This window comes from Hyla sarda, chromosome 3 (assembly GCF_029499605.1).
Source record: "Hyla sarda isolate aHylSar1 chromosome 3, aHylSar1.hap1, whole genome shotgun sequence".
NCBI lineage: Eukaryota > Metazoa > Chordata > Amphibia > Anura > Hylidae > Hyla > Hyla sarda.
Window position 1 is genome coordinate 107,907,769 of NC_079191.1, and position 15,093 is coordinate 107,922,861.

The window sequence follows — 15,093 nt, forward strand, 5'->3', positions numbered from 1 at the left end:
ATGCTGACAACACCTCCATGCTGTGCCATTCAGCCACTGTAGGGTCTCCTCATACTGATGCCACCTCCAGGCTCTGTCATTGTGCCTGCGGCAGTGATTCTAAAAGCGATGCCGGTAATCTGCATGTCATTCTGAATAACAGTATTATTCCACTACCCCAGCACACTCCATATGCATGTTAGAACACAGCAAAGTCAGATACAATTGTTAATTGCCCCAATCGATCACTAGTGGTTTAAAGAAATTGTTCCATGAATATAGAGGCCTTCAGGCTACTTACATAAAATCTCCAAACAGCAGATGAAATTCCTATTTTTGCATATGCCACCCACATGTGAATTTGTCCTGCAGATCCGGTAGTTTTTATTCAGGAGAAACATACTTGCCAGCTTTTCCAAGGTAATGAAAAATCTGAAAAGTTCCAAAAGGGTAGCATTATAATGGACAAAGTTGATCAAACTACATCCCTCAGCAGTAGCCAGCAAGAATAATAATTTTACCAAGAGAAAAACACTTTAAAGGAATGCCATGAAGTTAAAATGGCGACATTTTACACAAAATAGTTAATATTGCTCTATTATGCGCAGTGCAATGATTATCTCCTGATAAATATAGTAGCAAAAGTAATGGTAAGAGGGGCTTCCAGGCAAAAGTGAAAGATTACCTACTCCTGGATAAGCTGTTAATAGTTGATTGGCTGGGTGCACACCCCTACACTCCTATTGATCAGATGCTCAGGTGGATGTAAACACAGTGCATGTAGTCAGAGGCCTCTGCTTCGTACATTATGTAGTGGCTGTGCTGTGTTACTACAGCTCATCTCCCATTCACTTCAATGGAGCAAAACTGCAGTCTCTTTCCACAGTTACTACACAATGTACAAAGCAGAGGCTTCCGCGTATGTACACTGGGTCACTGTGTTACATCCGGCACCATGAGTCGATTGAACAGGTGATTGTCGAACCTGATACGGATAGGCTATCATTCAGTTTTGAATAGAAAACCCCTTTAAAAAATATTGAGATGTTCTTTTCCACCAATACCTTGATGGCTAGGACAAGATCTGGCCAAAAAAATGGCAGATTGGCATAGCTGTCCTTAGGCTGATCATGGTGCCAACATGATGACATCACTCAATCTGAATAGCCAGTCAACTGGCTAACAAAAGCTGCTGGAGGAGGTGGATTCACTATTTTACTTTGAACCGCCTGTGTGCTGGACATCTATAATTAACTATCTAACTACTCAATTGGATTAAAAGGTGAATATGGTTATAATAAAGCATACAGTATGTATCAATAGACTTGCTCTATTTTATTTCTACTGTTCATACTGCGAAACAGTAAGGTTTTATACATCCTATGTTTATTTGAAATAGAACTGTTCTGCATTGTTTCCATTTGTATGATAAATGGCAGTGTGACCTAAATTACCTAATATAATTATAAAGCAATTAGAAATTGTACCAGGCATCGACCCAGTATATTTTATTTTGGAGACAGAAGAAACCAGCCCAGCTTGGCACCTACCTTAATGACCATTATTTTCCAGGAAGGAAAGTCAGCGTTAATTTTTTTTTCTCTCTTTTTTTTTGGACATGACAATTCCCTAGATGAAATATGTGAGGGGGGTTAATATAGTCATTTGATTTTAATGCCAAGTTCATGGTGATGTTTTTAGTAAAGCATTTAAATTTGGGTTTCAAACTTCAGGATATTTACAAGGTCCTTCTTAATTTAGCAGCGCAAGTGCTTTAGCAGAGATTAATAGAAACCAAGCAATATTACATACTTAGTACCTTATTTCCATAAACGGGTTCGCAATCAACTGTTTAGAAGTTGCTTTCCCTTGGGAAATAATACATTTGTATTGCATCAATTAAGAAAAATGTCAGCATTTCCATGGAAGCTGATAGGGTAGTTCATTAGCAGAATGCGGCTTGACGTTAAACAAAGCTCCTATCAATATCCGGTATAATTAACACAATTGTAGGAGCTGTTTATGACTTCACTACCAGTGGGCAACCGAAAAAGGCAATTCTCACCATTTTCTAACTCCTGCCGTGTAAACCACAAGAGACTGCCAGCTTGGCATAGACTGTGACCCCTGACCCAATCACTTACTTTATTCAATATTACTACTTTTGCTCAGTTAATGAACTTTATACACGGTTAAAAAGATGTCAGCACAGTGAAATCATAAGACCTGCTGTGAATATCTCCATTGTTTCTAGAGGTCTAATTGACCTTTCACATCCCAGAAAAGCTGAGAAATCAATATGCTTACTTAGTCACTCTCTTGTATTATTAACATGTTAAATATTGCTCCCCAGTCTTTGGCACCTAAACAGCCTAACATGTACAGAAATGACTTCTCATTAATAATCATAATATTAATCACTGTTGCCCAGAACTAGAATCTGGCTGCGAAATCTCTCAGTGGAAATTGCTATAATCTTTCAAACTACAGGAACAAGTATTTTTTTCCGGTATAATTACTGCTGTCTTCATATTGAAAAATATCCCATTAAATGGCAGATTTTAGTTACATAAATTGTGTTTATTAATTTTTAATTTCTAACATTTATATGGCATTGCATAAGTAAAGACCTTTGATAATTCTGAATGGCTATCAAAGCCATTATTAAAATAACCTGCATCTGTTCGAAGACTCATTTAGCTATGAACAAGGCAAACTATTCATTAGCAACTTCTGCTACCGACCCCCAAAACAATTAAATTCAGTACAGTTCCACTTTATCACAAAGTTAATTTTCTCTTTTGTTGAGCAAGAGTTTTGTGTTAAAGAAGCAGGAAAAGCCTTGGAAAGATCTAATGGAAGGCAGTGTCCAAGATGTATGGTCTACGTGCTGATGTCTCTGTTTACAAAGGATGATTTGTTTTAGGGTGGACTATATGAACGCAGATATAATAACTTGTTTCAGACAGTAGTAAATATACTTTATTTTTGCATGACTCACAATAAGTATATAAATCTTTATTTCTGTACCTGGGATGTACCGAGACATTAAATCAACTTGGGACCGATGATGTCACAAAGAAAAGAATTGTAAGGTTGACTGTTATTTACTGAGATGGTGGTCAACATTAACATGGTTGTGGTGGAATGATCTTCAGGATAAATCACTGCTACTCTGTTCTGGAAAGTGACATAACTAATAGCATAAATACATCAAAATTGGAGGCTGGGGAGTCTCTGGCAACCAGAACACTGGTTTAATTCCAGAAGAAGTAATGCAAGTTTACTTGATTGGGTATTTTTCATAACTTAATGTATGAGCAAAGATGAAGACTATTTTTCTGAGCTAGTGGGAATTTACACTTTGTCCTAATTATTTAATAAAACTACCATCATCATGCAAGCTCTTAAAAATAAAGATAGTTAGGACATTCGGTTAAAAGGTCTTTTAAGGTGATTCCACCCAACAGAAAGACCTTCCCTAATAATTTATTAAACTTTGAATACCCAAGAGAAGTATACAGGAGATCAGCACACTATAAAATTGCTATTTAATTTCATATGGTTACATAATGGTAGAGGCATTTTTCTTGAAATTGTACCCATTTAGGGTGCGTTCACACGTACAGGATCCTGCACAGATTTGATGTGCAGGACTTGTAACTGCCGATTAGTAGCTGTGCCCTGTCATTTAGTTTACATTGAAATCTGCAGCAGAAAATCCTGTGCATCAAATCTGCATACGTGTGAACATACCCTTACACTGAATGATATTAAAAGGGAACCAAGCACTAGAATTTACTATATATAAATATATATATATATATATATATATATATATATATATATATATATATGTATATATATATAATGCTTGTCAACACATTATATATGGTAAAATATTTCTTCTCGCCATCTTTGGGGAGGGGGCGGGGGCATTTTTGCCCCTAGGAATGGTGAGGATATAATTTGCAGGGTTCTGACCGCTGGACCCGCTATACTCACCATTCTCGAAAATGCTTTGGCCTGCACCTTTGGAGTTGAGCAGGATGTCATAGTAAACAACACGTGATTGCATTTCCAATGTTCCAAGACAGTGGGGAGAACAAGTATTTGATACACTGCCGATTTTGCAGGTTTTCCTACTTAAAAAGCATGTAGAGGTCTGTATTTTTTATTATAGGTACTCATTAACTGTGAGAATACCCAGCCACGATCCATCTTTAATGCTCTTACTGAGGAAAGGAGATTGTTGGCTAAGATCTCATGATACATAGCCCCATCCATCCTCCCCTCAATACTTTGCAGTTGTCCTGTCCCCTTTGCAGAAAAGCAGCCCCAAAGAATGATGTTTCTACCTCTAGGCTTCACAGTTGGGATGGTGTTCATGGGGTCATACTCATCCTTCTTCTTCCTCCAAACAAGACGAGTGGAGTTTAGACCAAAAAGCTCTATTTTTGTCTCATCACGCCCCCTCCCATAGACATGAATGGAGGGGGAGTGGCGTGATGTCACGTCCCCAGTCCCAGAAACCCGTAGGTTTCAGAAACTGGAGATTCAGCACCCGCATAGAATGTGGGTGCTGCAGGGAGATCACGGGGGGTCTCAGCAGCAGGCCCCCCGCGATCAGACATCTTATCCCCTATCCTTTGGAGAAACACCAGTATTAGGGAGCATGGAAAGTCCCATGGATATCATATAACTAAAGAATACTGAACAACTTGTGACTTAATTAGTACAGAAATTAACTTGTATAGCGATTCTCAGGTAAGGAAAGAATCAAAATGAACATTCTAATAGCTTGAGAAGGAAAAGGGGAAGAGAGGGGAAGAATAAAGGGCAGGATAGACCAGGTAAGAAAGAAAGGAAAAATGGACAAAAAAGGGGGAAAGAGAAATGAGAGAGTTAGGAGGAAGAATAGAAAGAGGTATACAGGCAAAAAGAACACTTACCATGTCGATTGGTCAAGCTCCACCAAGCATTCCGGACACTGTAAACAGGCACCTCAGAATCTGAGAGGGGCAGCTGAGAAATAATCAAATCTGTGGGGTAGTTAGGTGTCCTCTAAGTGTACACTCTCAAACTCCGGGGAAGACATGAAAACTAGCCAAGGTGCCCATATAGCCCGATATTTCTCTCGTTGGCGCCTAGATTCTGCCAAAAGCTCCTCCATGCGACACACATGAGAAACCTCGCTAAGCTAGGATGAGAAAGATGGAGGAGTATAAGGCTTCCATTTGCGGTGTATAACTGACCTAGCCGCTATCAATAGGAAATGAACTAATTGGGATGCTTAGCGGAGTGAGGACTGGGGTAGAATAGAAAATAAAAGAGCAGGCAAGGATTTGGTAAGAGTGATGGAGGTTAGGCGAGTTAAAGAATCTAAAATATTAGTCCAGAATGAGTCCAACCTAGGACAAGTAAGCTACATGTGAGCCATGGTCAGACCTACCCGAACTGCCACAGCGCCAGCACACATCTGCGACTAATGGGTAAATACAACTTAACAATGCAGGTACCCTATACCATCGGGTAAGAATTTTATATTTTGTTTCCGGCGCCCTGCAGGATACAGAGGTTTTATGGCATAGAGCGAGAGTACAAATCCAGTCATCATCTGGAACAGGACAACCCATTTCCTTCTCCCATGATGAGTGAAATGGTAACATTTACAGGAAGCCAGCAGCAAGAGGAGAGCATATAGGGTACTAATCACAGGGGGCACCTGCGTTGAAGTGGTACATAGGCGTTCTAATGCGGTGAGTTCACAATGGAGTTTAAGGTCACCTTTGTTGGAGGTATAGAAATGAAGTAGTAACAAATAAAAAAAGTAGCCAGTGGTAAACAATTAAATCTTTATACGGATCCCAATCCCAATAAAGCGGGAAACAGCAGATAAGACAACTCACAGAAGCATGGACGCGTTTCGGGTAATACCCTTCATCTAAGCATGCTTTACTTTGGTGGTTGTCAGGTATATATGGGAGTTTGGAAGGGGATGGGCGCAGTTCAAGACACAGTCTGAAAATTAACTCCTTCATCCAATAGTGAAAAACACCCTTACAAATGAAAAAAAAAATTAAGCCTGACAAACACATTACTCTAAGGTAAATATCAAACGAGTATTTTATAAAAAACATCTAGAAGACCAAAAACACATAAAAGGAGACAGGAAATCTTGAAAAAACTTTTAGAAAAACTTTTAGAAAAGACTGGAAAATGTATAGATGGAGAAACATATTGCACATAAAAGAGAAACTGTACTAAAGACAAAACAAAAAATCAGTACTGTAATATAAGATCCGTTCTCATGTTCAGGCCATGGGGTTGAATAGTGCGCAAATTATGAATCCAAAAAACTTCTCTATTTCATAGGAGTCTAACACGATCAGCACCCCATGATGGTCTGCGCACCCATTCTATGCCACAAAAAAATAAAATCAGAAACATCACCGAGGTGAACATCACGAAAATGTCTAGAGACACCGGAGATGTTCACATGGTGCGGATAGCTTGCGGCTCGAATATGTTCCTGGATGCATTTCTTAATTGGATGTATAGTATTGCCCACATACATGGTCCTGCAGGTTTTGCAGCAAATATTGTACACTACATATGTAGACTGGCAATTTATGAAAGAACGAATAGGAGATGTACAATTAATGTTACAAAAGTTTTTTCAAGATTTCCTGTCTCCTTAAATGTGTTTTTTGTCATCCAGATGTTTTTAGAAAATACTAGTTTGATATTTACGTTAGAGTAATGTGTTTGTCAGGCTTAAAATGTTTTTTCATTTGTAAGGGTGTTTTTTGCTATGGGATGGAAGGAGTTAATTTTCAGACTGTTTCTTGAACTCTGCGCCCATCCCCTACCAAACTCCCATATATACCTGACAACCACGAAGGTAAAGTGTGCTTAGACGAAGGGTCTTACCGGAAACGCGTCCATGCTTCTGTGAGTTGTCTTATCTGCTGTTTCACGCTTTTCATGCGGTTTTATTGGGATCCGAATAAAGCTTTCATCGTTTACCACTGGCTACTTTTACTATTTGTTACTACTACATTGGAGTTACTAGCCATGCTGGGGATCCTGGAAGCTGACCATATCCACATTTTCTATAGAAATGAAGTAGTTGATTGTATTGGAAAGTGAGGAGTGCAGAGTATGGTGAGTCACCTATGATGCCAGATAAAGATTTCAGACCCATCCAAGTCAATAGTGAGTGAAATGAGGTTCCTTCTTCTCTAGAAAAGAACAAAAACAAGGATGCAGTAAGTGCAGGGAAGAAGGCCGTATTACCAAAAAGAGGACCATCAGAGGAGTATAAGGTCAGTCAAGGTAGATAATAAGCATGAGCTCCAGCTATTGAATCAGTTATGGGGGAAAAGAGTCAGGATTGTGGAAGGCGGCAGGGGAAGCCTAGACCATAGCAGGGACCTAGGATCTAGAGCAGAAGTCCGACCTTCAAAATGCTTATCTCTTCTACTATGGAAGCAGTCTAGTACATGGGACGGGACAGGACCGCTGACAAGTAATATAGGAAGCAGTTCAATTCAAAACCCACGTTTGACTGCACAATCCCTCCAGAAAGATCTGGCAGATACTGGAGTTGTAGTACACTATTTCACTATAAAGAGATACTTGTACAAATATGGTCTGCATGGAAGAGTCATCTGAAGAAAACCTCTTTTACATCCTCAACACAAAAATCAGCTTTTGAACTTTGCAAATGAACATATAGACAAGCCTGATGCATTTTGGAAACAAGTTCTGTGGACTGATGAGGTTAAAATTTAACTTTTTGGCCGGAATGAGCAAAGGTACGTTTGGAGAAGAAGGGGAACAGAATTTAATGAAAAGAACCTCTGCCCAACTGTTAAGCATGGGGTTGGATCAATCATTCTTTGGGGTTGTATTGCAGCCAGTGGCACAGGGAACATCTCATGAGTAGAAGGAAAAATTGATTCAATAAAATTTCAGCAAATTTTGGATGCTAACTTGGATGATAACTTGATGATCTGTGAAAAAGCTGAAGTTAAAGAGAGGATGGCTTCTACAAATGGATAATGATCCTAAAAACACCTCGAAATCCACGGGGCATGACATCAAGAGGATTAAACTGAAGGTTTTGCCATGGCCTTCACAATCTCCTGACCTCAACATAATTGAAAATCTATGGATAGACCTTAAAAGAGCAGTGCGTGACAGACAACCCAGAAATCTCAAAGAACTGGAAGACTTTTGTAAGGAAGAATGGGCAAAGATACCTCAAACAAGAATTGAAAGACTCTTGGCTGGCTACAAAAAGCATTTACAAGCTGTGATACTTGCCAAAGGGGGTAGTACAAGATATTGACTCTGCAGGGTACCCAAACTTTTGCAGATGCCATTTTTTTTCTGTTATTTTGAAAGTGAAAATGATGGAAATAAAATCTAACTTTTGTTGACATATTAAAAGAATGTCTAATCTGTAATTTTTTCCATCTTTCCTTGGAAATGCACATTAATACCAATTTTTACCTGGGGTGCCCAAACTTTTGATCGCCACTGTACAAGATACATAGTAAATACCATGTAAAAATACCCATCTGAAACAATTCCCACAAAGAAAACTATACTCCAAACTATAGTAAATGAGGTCCATTATATATGAACTTAGCCTTGGTCATCAAGTATTGTAACACACTAAGGCATTGTTCACACGTTGAAATTTTCATCCAGAATTCTGCATTGGAATTCTGCACAGAGATTCCGTTGCAGCAGAGTTCTGTTTAATTCAATGGGATTCTGCTGTGCACATGGCACAATTCTGAGCCAGATGTTATTGACACGGAAATTCCAATTTCCGTGTCCGTAGAAATAATGAACCTGTTCATTCTTTCTGTGAACTCTGAACGGAATGCATAGCCGTCTATGAGAATGCACATTCCTGTGCATTCCTAGTGCTGGCATGTTATGCCAGTGCCCGCAGTCTGCGGAATGTCCACATAGAGATTTTCTGTGCGGACATTTCGATGTGTGAATATAGCCTAATAGGTGCAATGAACGTGATTTTCAACCCTGTGGAATCAGTTTGGTGGTTTGCTATTATTGTACATTCCCAAACAATAGAATAATTACAACTCTTAGCAACATTGGATTTTTTTAAGTATACATTTTAATCCAATCTAACAAAAGCATACAATTCTTGCAACATGCCACCTGCATAGACCCTTTAATTCTTCTCACATTTTTTTCATGTTGTAACCTTGTGTTAAAATAAAATAATAATAATAAAAAAGGGATTTTCCTCAGTCAATCTGCACTTAATTCTCCATAATAAGAAAATAGGGGGTGTTTATCACAACCTCTGCAGAGGAAGAGTGGTGCAGTTGCTTAAGGCAACCAAACAGATTGCTTCTTTCCTTTTTGAAGATACCTGTAAAAAATGAAAGAAGCAATCTGGTTGCCATGGGCAACTGTACCACTCTTCCTCTACACAAGTTTTGATAAATCTACCCCATAGATTTTTACAATTTTTAGGGTAAAAGTAAGGGGCAATGTATATTGGAGCAAAAACCAAGCCATGCGGGAGAATGAACTGCTAGTAGATCCAAGAGACTGTAATTTGTGAAGGCACAGATCTGGAAAACAGTAAAAAAAAAATTTTACTGTACTAAAATTTCCCAAGAGCATAGTAGCCTCCATCATTTTTAAATGAAAGAAGTTTGGAAAAACCAGGATTCGTCCTAGAGCTGGCCACCAGACTAAGTCATCTGGGGAAAAGGGCCTTGGTAAGAGAAGTGACCAAGAACCCAATGAGCTCCAAAGATGCAAATAAAAAAAAAATCCACAAGGTCAGCCATAACTGCAGCATTCCACAATTTTTGGCAGAGTGTCTAGAAAGAAGCCTCTCCTAAGTAAAAACACAAAAACCTGCTTAGAATTTGCAAAAAAAAAAGCACCTAAAGGACGCTCAGCCTGTGAGAAAAAAAATTCTGGTCTGAGGAAACCAATATTGAACTTTTTGGCCCCAATTCTAAGTGTCTGATGAAAGCCAGGTACTGGTCATCACCTGCCCAACACCATCCCTACAGTGAAGAATGTTGGTGGCAGCATCCTGCTGTGAAAGTTAAACAGTCTGAAGACTTTCTAAATGCATTGCATATTAGTATTACCTTAAACCTATGCTCACTGGTAAGTCTAACATGTCAATGTGTGAGTCCCTAACAGCATGTCATGGACTGTTTTTCCCTATTACTAACAGCTTGTCAGCTTTGTCTGAATTTCAGCAACTGTATTTTTACTTTTTAAGCATAACAAATCACTGCTATGTTAAGTCATACAAAAGTAATTAATAGAATCTTTATATACTGATGATTTTAAATACATCCAATGCATATATTTTGTTAAGTTCCATTTACTCAATTACTTATCAGTTAACATATCTATGAAAGGATCGGTTCATGAAGAACAAACAGTAGTAAAATAGGTATAAAGAGCGGCAGTTATTTTTTTAAAATGTGCTATATTAACATATATGCAAAAACTGTTGTCTGTGTAAACATTTGAATTACTGCTTTATTTTTATACAACGTTCACTGACAGCCGCTTATACATAGACTTTAATGAAACACATTATTAGAGAAAAAACTGCTGCTTTTTATAATAATTTTACTGTAGTCTTTTTTTTTTTTTCCATTTCATTGTGCACTGTGTGAACCCAGCCATAGTCTTTGAATTCTGGTAATATATATTATTAACTGAATCGTGGAGGTGTTGGCAGCATGAGGAGACCATATAGTTGCTGAATGACACAGCCCGGAGCTGGCAGCAGCATGAGTAGACACTAGGGCATAACAATCCCTAAGATTAAAAGATGAATTTTGAAATTTAAATTGAAGATTTATGGTTGCTAGTGCTGCCATAAAAATGTTTAGGCCCAGGCCCAGCAGCATCAATTAACCATATATTTGCGTAATGATGCAGCCTGGAGGTGGCTGAAGCATGAGGATACCATATAGTGGCTGAATGACACAGCGTGGAGGGGGCTGAAGCATGAGGAGACCATATTGTGGTTAAATGACACCGCCTGGAGGTGGCATCAATATGAGGAGACCATACAGTGGCTGAATGACACAGCGTGGAGGTGTTGGCAGCATGAGGAGACCATATAGTGGTTAAATGACACAGCGTGGAGGTGTTGGCAACATGAGGAGACCATATAGTGGCTAAATGACAAAGCTTGGAAATGGCTGAAGCATGAGGAGACCATATAGTGGCTGAATGACACAGCGTGGAGGTGTTGGCAGCATGAGGAGACCGTAATGTGGCTAAATAACACAGCATGGAGGTGTTGGCAGCATGAGGAGACCATATAGTGGCTGAATGACACAGCCTGGATGTGGCTGCAGCATGAGGAGACCATAGAGTGGCTGAATGACACAGCCTGGAGTGGGCGTCAGCATCAGGAGAACATATAGTGGCTGAATGACACAGCCTGGAGCTGGCAGCAGCATGAGTAGACACTAGGGCTTCACAATCCCTAAGATTAAAAGATGAATTTTGACATTTAAATTGAATATTTATGGTAGCTATTGCTACAATAAAAATGTTTAGGCCCAGGGCCAGCAGCATCAGTAAACCATATATTGGCTGAATGATACAGCCTGGAGGTGGCTGAAGCATGAGGAGACAATATAGTGGCAGAATGACACAGCCTGGAGCTGGCAGCAGCATGAGTAGACACTAGGGCTTCACAATCCCTAAGATTAAAATATGAATTTTGAAATTTAAATTGAAGATTTATGGTAGCTAGTGTTAACATAAATTTTTTTAGGACCAGGCCCAAGTAGAGCAGCATCAGTAAACCATATATTGGCTCAATGACACAGCCTCGAGGTGGCTGAATCATGAGGAGACCATATAGTGTCTGAAAGCACAGTCTGGAGTCGGTAGAAGCATTAGAAGACCATTGAAATTTAAGATTTTTTAATAGAAATGTAGGATTTTGAAATTGAAATTGAGGATTTTGAAATTGAAATTTTAACTCCCAAGTTTTAGTGTCACGGCCCTGGAGTGTGGGTACAAATGACCAAATCCAACAAGGAGTCACATGTCACATGGAAGCATAATGACAGAACCTGGAGGTGACATCAGTATGAGGAGTCCATATAGTGAATGAATGACTGCCTGGAGTTTGTGGCAGCATAATAAGACCATATAGTGGCTGAATGACACAGCCTGGAGGTGGCTGAATCATGAGACCATGTAGTGGCTGACATGCACAGCCTGGAGGTGGCTGAAGCATGAGGAGACCATTGAAATTTAAGGGCAGAAAAATGCGCTACAGTATGCTTAACAAACGTATTGGAGTAAAACACCAGCCAGTGATTACCTTTGGCTGTCCTTTCACAGTATGTAGGCCCTTGACAGATTAACAGGTACAAAATAGTACACTACTTAGATGTAGGTTTGTAGTATGCACTTATGAGGGCAGAAAAGTGCGCTACAGTACACTTAAAAATGTATCTGAGTAAAAACACCAGCCGGTGAGTACTTTTGCCTGGACTTTCAAAGTATCTAGGTCTTTGACAGATTAACAGGTACAAAATAGTACAATACTTATATGTACATATGTGGTATGCAGTTATGCACTTATGAGGGCAGAAAAATGCGGTACAGTATGCTTAAAAAAAATTATTTTAGTAAAACACCAGTCGGTGATTACTTTTGCCTGGCCTTTCACAGTATGTAGGCCTTTGACAGATTAACAGGTACAAAATAGTACACTACTTAGATGTAGGTATGTAGCATGCACTTATGAGGGCAGAAAAGTGCGCTAAAGTACACTTAAAAATGTAACGCACCTGGATGTGGATGTCACGGAGCTGGTAGTGGATCTTCTACCTGTGTGGCTGATGACTTCGACCGTATCGGGAAGCGGAGTCTAAGGTGCCGCTGGTCTGTACCAGAGCCAGCCGCAAAGCAGGATGGATTTGCTGCGGCAGGCGACACCCAGGTTGCTACCCCCGACGTGGCTCGACCACACAGGTACTGGGCAAGGCGAGGTACAGGAGGATGAGACAGAGTGGTAGTCAATGTAGCAGAAGATCAAGGCAGGCGGCAAAGGTTCAGAGTCAATAAACGTAGCAGGTGGGTCTGGAAACACGGGTAAGCAAAACAGGCTATGGGAACGCTTTCTCTTAGGCAATGAGCACTGAAGATCCAGCAAGGGGGTGGGGGGGTGGGAGGTGCAACAACTTTATAATGTGCTGTTCAGGTGCATACTAATTATGGGTGTACTGGCCCTTTAAATCTCAGAGCACCAGCGTGCGCCCTGGGAGACGGGGACATGCGCGCTGGAGCTGAGACACAGTGGAGGAGGCAGCCGAGGAACGAGGTAAGTGACAGGCCGGGACTCGCACGCGGGCGCGACCCACGATGCAAATCCCAGTCCCGCCAGGAACAGGGACAGTGCGCTCGTTGCCAACATATGTGGCCGGAGCTCAGGTTTTAACGAAACCCCCTCCCCCCCCCCTTTTGGTCTCCCCCTCCTTTTGCGGCAAAGGAATTTCTTGAGCAGGTCTTTGTCCAGAATATTGTACTGCGGCTCCCAAGACCTCTCCTCCATACCGAAACCTTCCCAATGAACCAGAAAAAAGTGTTTTCCCCTGATGAACTTAGAGTCCAAGATTTCCTTTACAACATACACATTTGAGGTACCAGAGATGGGAACAGGAGAGATGTCCCTTGGAGAAAACCGGTTGAAGATTGCTGGTTTCAGGAGAGAAACATGGAAGGAGTTCGAGATCTGAAGAGAGGAGGGAAGATGAAGGGAATTAGCCACAGGATTGAGGCATTTCTTGACCTTATAGGGACCCAAATAACGAGGACCAAGTTTATAACTGGGTATCTTGAAACGGATATATTTAGTGGATAGCCAGACTTTGTCACCAGGAGAATATTCTGGAGGAGGATGTCTCTTCTTGTCTGCCTGAACTTTCATGCGAGAAGTAGCCTATAGAAGTGAAAGACGTGTCTTTTGCCAGATGGAAGAAGAATTTTGTACTTGTTCATCAACGGCAGGAACTCCAGAGGAAGATGACAAAGGATGAGGAGGACGAGGGTGAAGTCCATAGACCACAAAGAAGAGAGAAGCACTTGAGGAATCTGAATCTTTGTGGTTGTAGGAAAATTCAGCCCATGGTAGCAGATCGACCCAATCATCTTGACGTGCAGAAATAAAATGGCGTAGATAGTCTCCCAACACCTGATTCACCCTCTCGACCTGTCCATTGGATTGAGGATGGTAAGCCGATGAGAAATCCAACTTGATTTGTAGACGTGAACACATTGCACACCAGAATTTAGAGACAAACTGAACCCCTCAGTCGGAGACAATATGGGAAAGATATGATGGAGAATAAGCTTGGCAAATTGTGGTGCTGATGGGAGACCAGATAGCGGTACAAAATGAGCCATTTTAGAAAAACGATCTACTACCACCTATATGACAGTATTACCTTGGGAAGAAGGAAGATCTGTAATGAAATCCATGGCAATGTCAGACCAAGGTAGATCAGGAACTGGCAAGGGTAGAAGATGACCTGCTGGCTTGGAACGGGGAGAAAGTGCATTTCTCCAGTTTGGCATAGAGACGATTTTCCCAGAGACGCTGTAAGACTTGGCGGAGATGAAATCGATGAGATTGAGGATTGGACGAATAAATGAGTATGTCGTCCAAATAGACTACGACACAGGTGTATAGAAGATCTCCAAAAATATTGTTGACAAACTCCTGAAAGACTGCTGGAGCATTACAGAGTCCAAATGGCATGACAAGATACTCGAAATGTCCATCACGGGTAGTAAACACAGTCTTCCATTTGTCCCCCTTGCGGATGCGAATCAAACTATATGCCCCACGCAGATAAAGTTTAGAGAAGATTTTGACACCTCTCAGGCGATCAAATAATTCCAAGATTAGAGGTAGTGGATAGCAGTTCTTTACAGTAATTTTATTTAACCCACGGTAGTCAATACAAGCTCGCAAAGAACCGTCTTTTTTCTCAACGAAGAAGAACCCTACCCCGGCAGGAGAAGAGGACTTCCAGATAAACCCCTTCCGAAGAT

General features: G+C 40.5%; 1 long non-coding RNA gene across 1 annotated transcript in view; it reads right to left on the reverse strand.

Annotated features, from left to right (window-relative positions):
• Positions 1–358: 358 nt before the first annotated feature.
• Positions 359–15,093, reverse strand: part of LOC130360609 (uncharacterized) — a 62,277-nt gene continuing 47,542 nt past the window's right edge. Inside the window, exon 3 of the long non-coding RNA XR_008890729.1 lies at positions 359–411. This is a non-coding gene — a long non-coding RNA (uncharacterized LOC130360609). The remainder of the gene's footprint in view (positions 412–15,093) is intronic.